This window comes from Triturus cristatus, chromosome 8, assembly GCF_964204655.1.
Source record: "Triturus cristatus chromosome 8, aTriCri1.1, whole genome shotgun sequence".
Classification (NCBI taxonomy): domain Eukaryota; kingdom Metazoa; phylum Chordata; class Amphibia; order Caudata; family Salamandridae; genus Triturus; species Triturus cristatus.
The window spans coordinates 1082531926-1082539593 of record NC_140591.1 but is presented as its reverse complement, the minus strand read 5'-3'; positions in this window follow the sequence as shown (position 1 = coordinate 1082539593).

Sequence of the window (7668 nt, the reverse complement as noted above, 5' to 3'; positions counted from 1 at the left end):
TTTCACTTCACTTTGACTTACAGAGATCAGATGTATATCAAATTAGGGCATAATATGTATCGGATATTCAATTCTGCAAGATCCTAAATGATATTTGTGCAGCTTATGGGTCGTCCAGGAATGTCCTATTTCTCAGGCTCAGTTCAGGTTCAGAGTCCAGTCTTTTGTCACCCTGCTGTGCTAAGTAAATTACATTTCTTTCCGGCAGCAGGAGCAAAGGCTGACCCACACAAAGGAAGCCATTAATAGTGCTTCCCTCAGCTCCTGAGGAGGAAAGGGGTGGAGTGAATTGCTCTGCAACATTCAACCAGCTATCACACTGTGCTAGGGTTGGGCCTGCCCAAGCCCACTAAAGAAAGAAGGGAGACCAGACCTCAGGAGCCAACCCAGGAAGGTGTTCCCTTTGAAGATTTTCTGGGAAAGGCCTTTGCAGTGATATCAGCAAGTGGTGGAGCTGAGTCCCCCAGAGCAGAAGTGGCAAGTGACTTCTGGGTGATGCCATTCTGAAATGTCCTTGTTGGCTGTGCAGGGAGGTTGGGATGGGGTGGAGAGGTGATGTGGCACCCCAGGATAGATTGGCGAAGCGGTATTTCCCTCGGGAGTAACGTCCCCAACCTTGCACTCTTGGAATGAATTTCAATAAAGTTCTGCGTAATATTTTTCGGTATATACTTTTCTTTATTTGACAATTTTCAAAATGATAATCTCATATTTGTGATTTCCATTGTTAGAATCAATTTCATACTATTGGTTTCATAGTGTCGCTGTGAGCCCTATGCATTTCGGGCATTGCCCTTCTTCGGGGGACTTTTGCTGAAAGTACAAGAATAACATAAAATATCTAAACACTTAAATCTATTATCAGCATGTCAAACATTGATAATAAAACATTTGAAAATGCGAGAACAGAAATCTGCCTTTGATGCCGGTGGGTAAATGGTATCTACTGTTCTTGTTCAAATAAATGCCTGTACATTGCCATTTGTTAATAAAGAGAATTCTTAGGCGTTTGATTGTGAAAAAAGTGCTCGCTTAAAAAAATGCTGTGTTTGAAAAAATTTTTTTTAAAGCAAACATTGTGTATACTAACTGTCTCTTAACGGTTTAGTATTGTGTGGTAATTTTTGACTGAAAAAATGTACACATGCTGTTTCTCTGGCGTGTTAAGTGATACTCGCATGTTGTTTCTCTAACGTTTAAAGTGGTAATCAACCGGTGTACTCAACGAGACGTTGTTCGGTAGTTTGAGAGTGTGCTCGTGCTAAAAGAAAGGTATGAAATACCTGATTAATGGCCGTCTTCCTGACGCTTCGTAACATTCGTATTTTACCAGAAAAGTACTCGCAATAGTGCTGGAAATTGTTTTTCCTATAAACGAATCGTGATATAAGTCACTATTAGTTTGCCGTTACGGGTCGTAACTGAGTTTAAATTGGTAACAAATTGTTAAAAGCTGGAGTCGCTTACCTTGAGTTTATTCGCGTTGTGCGTGTGTCGGGAGTAAAAGCCGAGTGTAAAGTGACGGTATCCATGGAATCGTTATGGACGCTGGCGTAGTGGTCAGGTGTTCATGGATAGTGAAAAAATACTAATGCTAAGAAAGGATGTTTAGGAAAAAATACTGCTTGATCGTAATATGTTCTAACGAAAAACATAATAAATGTGGTGTGATGTGTGGATATAATCCACCCCTTAATGTGTGATGTATTATATGTCAAAATATATAATAGCACTGAATGAATGAATAAAAAATAAAAAATAAAAATTGTAGAAGGAATTGAAATGAGTTAAGGTGATACCGTCGTGCTTGACTGTAATTAACAAATGGGACTTGGTTACTGCATCTAAAATTAAATAAATGCTAGTTTGTGTGCTGAAGGTGACAAATGTGGTTAGTCAAAATGAAAACTATGCACCGCGTTACCTCCTGTGGGAATAATGAACGATTAATAAAACAGGGTAAACAATCAAATCTTTCACAGCCATTAGAATCCTAGATATGAATTATTTCTTGTGGTGAGATAAACAATTAATGGTCCTTATTTATGACTGTACGTGATCATAAAAAGCATCCAAGTTCTAAACATTCGTTCATTCCTTTTGGCTGTGATGTTGATAAATGGTTTATCCAAAATGTTTCTCTCCGTAATAGATGTTGTTGATTGTCTTTGCCTGGTAGTGTCGGTACTTTTTCTAAGATACAGAAACGTAACTGACTTGGATTGTTTTGAAACTGATTAAAGTGTGCCGCAACTGTAGATTTAGCGTTGTTTAGTCGAATTTAGTCGAATATTACTTTTGTGTTCAATGATTCTTGTTTTTAGTTTCCTAAAATGAGATATCACATCCCACAAAAGGTACTACCATAAAACTCAAAGTAACAGGGACATGCAACAGCAGTAATTTAATCTACATGCTGAAATGCCCGTGCGGCATCGCGTACGTAGGACAAACACAAAGGAAGCTAAAAACAAGAATAATTGAACACAAAAGTAATATTCGACTAAACAACGCTAAATCTACAGTTGCGGCACACTACAGCCAAAAGGAATGAACGAACGAACGTTTAGAACTTGGATGCTTTTTATGATCAGGTACAGTACAGTCATAAATAAGGACTCTTCAATTTCTATTAGCTCTGCTGCCGATCATTATTCAGTATTATATGGCAGAGTAGTGAGACTGGGGGAGTTGGTGGCTGAACTTAGTAATAGGGTGGAGAGTCTTATTAGACATAAGGCCCCCCCGTCCACCCCCTCGGTCTCTTCATCTGTTCCTGGGACAATCTTGTCTATGAAGAAGTCCGATCCATCAAAGACACCTCCCTTAAAAATTAATGTTGGTAATGCAAATACGGGCCCGCATACTAAGGGGAACACCTCTAGAGAAAATGATCAGTCTAAGCTACACCTAGATCCACCGAGAATCCCTGTACCATTAAGTACAACCACTGGAGTTCCTCTCTCTAGACGTCCTCTCAGTCTTCCTTTATCTAGTCGAGATAACTCCACATCTCACTTCCTATCTCCTTCGCCAATTCACCATCTCGGGTGCAGGGGTTTCCCTGTTTTCATGACCCACGCACCTAAATTGAAATCTGGCTATGCTTTTGAGGGCAGCGAGTCCCTGCACAATAAATTTATACACTGGTTGAGACACGTAAGAGGATGTAGATCTATCATCAGAGAGGATATTGTAAGGGTAAGGAGGCTTTCTCGTGTGGATGCTGACACTGATTGTATAGAGATTATGTTTAGGGATCCTGTCTTAGCTGAAAACCTACTCTTGCTTGAGTATAGAACCTCACCACCAGCTTATTCTTCCATTCAGATTCGTAAGCTTCCTGTTTGGAATTCCCAAAGAGAGGGTGAGGACTCTGGCCTAAGACAAGTTGACTGACTACCTAACACAATTATAGATCCCCCATCATGTATGCCCTCACTGCATCTTGCCATGGGCCCACCCTCGAACAGCATTCCATCGTTCTATTCGCCCTTAAATGCTCAGGGAAAGGCTATCGCTAGCTTGGCGATAGGGGTGAACCCCCAAATCACCATACCCGCAGCCACAGGGGCCCCTTCTACGCCATCTTCCATGGGTGATATCAAGCTACTATCATGGAATATTGCAGGCTTAAGGAGGAACCTTATAGACCCTGTTTGGAGTGATTTCATCGATAGGGGATCTGGGTACCGAGGTGGGCATTTTGGTACACCACTACACACTGAGGTCCTGGTTTCCTGCGTATAGTTCTGTATATGTGCAGAATCCCTGCAACATGGCGCACCTAACGTTTGGTCTGGTTCTTAATTACGAGGCGCTTTAGTAGTACTTGTGCTTGTCCATGATACCGTCACTTCTGCTTTCCGGTAAACAGCTGTGACGGCATAACCTACCTATATTGATATTTTTATAGATTCATCTTCAAGCTTAATACATTAAAAGGTTTTATAGTTCTCTTTGAGTTACCTCCCCATTGCGTTGCCACTCATTAGGTTGTTCTTCTTTTTTCTCGATATGGCCCAAGTTGATATTGCGGCACATAGCCGCGGGACGCTCCGTCGTCATTTGACTGCTTATGGAGTGCCCAACGTGGGTATCTCACTCATTTTTGTGGTAGGAGCTAATCTGGCTCATCACTTTGAGGTTTTTATTCTTGGGTTACGTTTCCAGCAGTGGATGGTGATGATAATTTGTTCCATACCTACACTCACACTGCAACCCCTATAGCGTATCGGCCATATACAACTCTGGAGGTTCCGATTTCAGCATGCCAACACCGTATTTGGTGTAATGGCGCCCTACCCCACACCATGACCCCGGTCTGGTTAGGCCCTTTGTCAATTCCGGGGGCCAATTGGCCCGTTTTGGCCGTGTACTCTCAACATCCACGTTATCTAGTGGTCACTGTAGACGAGTTGCGCGTCTTGCACACCTCCATGATTGAGGTGCACTGGGCTCTAGTACAATACGTCTCACGCAGTCTTCAGGTGGGAGCACCTGGGGTTGCTGCACAACCAGCTGGACCTGTTGGACTACCTATTAGTCCACTTATGGTTAATTAGGTTATGTGCAAACATCCTCAGAACAAGGAAGATTTACCTTATTGGCGTGCGGAGAAATTTGACCAGCTGGAAGCAGTATTTCCTAATACAACTCCTGTGGAGAAACACAGGATTCTTACTATTAGTTTGCAGAAAGACTTAATACCCGAAGTAACTGATTGTGAAAATTGGAGTAAATGGTTTGCGGCGGTGTATGCGAAATGTTTTGGCACACCATCTATGACTGTGCTTCCCTCCGTGATTAAACGTGTTCAGGATGAACACGGACTGGAGGTGGCTGTGGAGTTTGGGATGAGGTTAGTTGGGGTACTTGCTGATCTGATCCTTGCTAATGTCAAGGGAGATGCAGTTAACTTTCAAGTATCTAATGCTTTGCGCCTTGACCGGGATGAGGAGAAACCCCTCGAATTACCAAAAATTGTTGCAGAAGCTTATAGAAAAATTTAGCGCAATAGTTTGGGAGTTAAGCCTTTTGCTAGAATTCCAGCACAACTGCAGACACAGACAGCTCAGTCTGCTAAAGACGACCATCCCAATTTTCCTAAAAAGAATTGAAAAATAAGAAACGGGGAAGCAACTACAGACCTTCTGAGCGCACTTATGATTTGCGCAACTGCGCAAGAATTAGGTCTCCTGACAGGTTTCAGGTTCCTGATCAGAATTCTCCTTGTTCTTCGCAGGCAGCATTGGGCTCACAAGCTGGTGGAGGGGAACGCCAGGATCGCAGCAGAGGTCGAGGAGCCCCGCTAGGACGTGAGCAGCCCCATCAGACTGACGGCAAAGAGATTTTCCTCGTCAGCACCCGCCTTTTCAGAAAAAGAAAGTTGCTGCTTTAACAGCAAGATACGCCACAGACGGTGAGAACCCGGCTCTGGAACTTAACATGGGCAGTAACGCTGCTAGACAGCACAGTGGAAGTTACCAAAGTGCGGCAAGCACTGCGTCCATTTCTGGAGGCGACAGCAACTGAAACGTTTATCACAGTTGAGACAACTGAAACCCGAATGGCTCCCATTGACAGATTATATGTCATAGTTCTTCTCATTGATGGTGACATACAACGTGTAATAAAAGGGATTTTTGGGGAAAAACTAACTTCATATGAGATGCTTTTGGCAGAAAATGATTGTCCGCCGCCTTTTGTTCTAGCCGCTCCCCGAGGAGAGGAGGTAATACTCCCAAGTTTTTCACATAATGTATCCAAGGAGCAAGCAAAGGCTTTTACAGAGGAGTGGGCTTTGGTGCTGTCACTGGCTGTGTACCGAAATCAGGTGGGCTGGGAAAAAATTCTCCCCCGCATGAGATACCATTACAGTCTATGCCACAGCCACAACCCCAATATCCCCTCCGGCCGGAGGCAAATTCTCCTGTAGCAGATATTCTGGATCAACTAGAGTATCAGGTAGTACTTGAGACATGTGTGTCATCAATGAATAACCCACTATTTACAGTAGCAAAACCCGATGGGTCGTACCGCTTAGTTTTGGTTTCAAACTCACATTGTCGGACTTGTGCGGTGCAGAATACCCATAGTTCAGCGTTAGTCGACAGTCTTGTTCGTAAAAAATATAAGACGACACTTGACATTTCCAACGGCTTTTATAAGCACAATCTATCCCCTGAAAGCAGTCAATGGGCCTCCTTCACAGCAGGCGGAAAATAAAAAAAATGTACTAGTTTGGCAATGGGCTACAAAAATAGCCCTTGGGTTTTCGCAGCCTGTATTTTCTCTTTGTTAGACAGCATAGACGAAGACGTTTACTCGTACGTTGATGGCATTAATCTGACAGACGTCGAGTTATGGGCGCATCTTTGTCACGTGGATCGCATCATAGTATTGTTTGCAGATCACAGTTACAAGTTTAACTTTGCTAAATCACACATTGCAGAGCACACAGTGTTGTTTTTGGGCTACGTGCTCAATAATGAAGGAAGAGGCTTGGCACCTCACTTCTTGGAAAAATGCGCACGTTTGCGCCCTCTGTCTACACTGAAAAAATTACACAGGAACATGCATCAAGGTAGGATTTTGCGAGTCCTTAATTGTGATTATTAAGGAATCGCAATTAATGACTCGCAAAAGCCTATACACATTTCTTATTTGCGACTCGCAAATTGCGAGTCGCAAATAAGGAATGGCTTGCCATTCATTCCTATGGACCTACAAGCCCATAGGAATGAATGGGAAATTGCATGCGCAATTTGCGACTACCAATAGGTCCTCGCAAATTGTGCATGCAATTTCAGGGTGCAAGGGTGTCAAAAGGACATCCTATTGCACCCCTGAAATTGATCTGTGCACATATGTTGCGCACACACATGCCCTAAGGGCATGTGTGTGCACAACATGAAACTTTGAAAGTTTTTGCAAATTACCATGAAGTTCAACTTCATGGTAATTTGCTCCCCCTACTAGCAAAATCGCTATTCTCAAGTGGTTCTTGCAATGCATTTAAGAAAACGCAAACGGACGATTTTTGCGATTCGCACCGTTTGGGATCGCAAAAAGCTTTGATGCATGTGCCTGATAGTCTTTACTGGATTTTTTAATTTCCGCAGGACTTATCCCGGATTATGCCCAGCATATCAAGCCCTTGTATGCTTTGATACAACCCTCTTTTTTAAAGTCCTTCTGGCTTCCGGAACATTCCACTATACTGCAAGCTTTGCAGTCTGATCTTATTGAATCAAAATTCTTATTGACTCGTGATAACGATACCAACCTGGTGATAAGAATAGTCTCAGGCCTTGTGGGTTTCACGTACTTGACGTTTAATGAAGGAGACACAGTGCCGATTGCTTACAAGTCACATTTGTACACTTCAGTAGAATTGAGGTCTCCCAATCTTGAAAAAGTTTTAACAGCTGTCCAGATGGTGATCCTAAAGGAATGCGAACTAGCACAAGGGAAATGGATTTTGGTTGTAACACCATGTCCGGCGCTTGAAGCGGTGACAAAGGCAAGTGTACCAAACTCAAAGGCTTTACATCCCCATTGGATACAATGGGCCACATCGTTGACCTCTCCAGATCTCACGTTTATTTTTGACTCTTCATTGCGGATGCAGGAGTTTTTACAGTATGAATTTGTTCATCCTCCTTC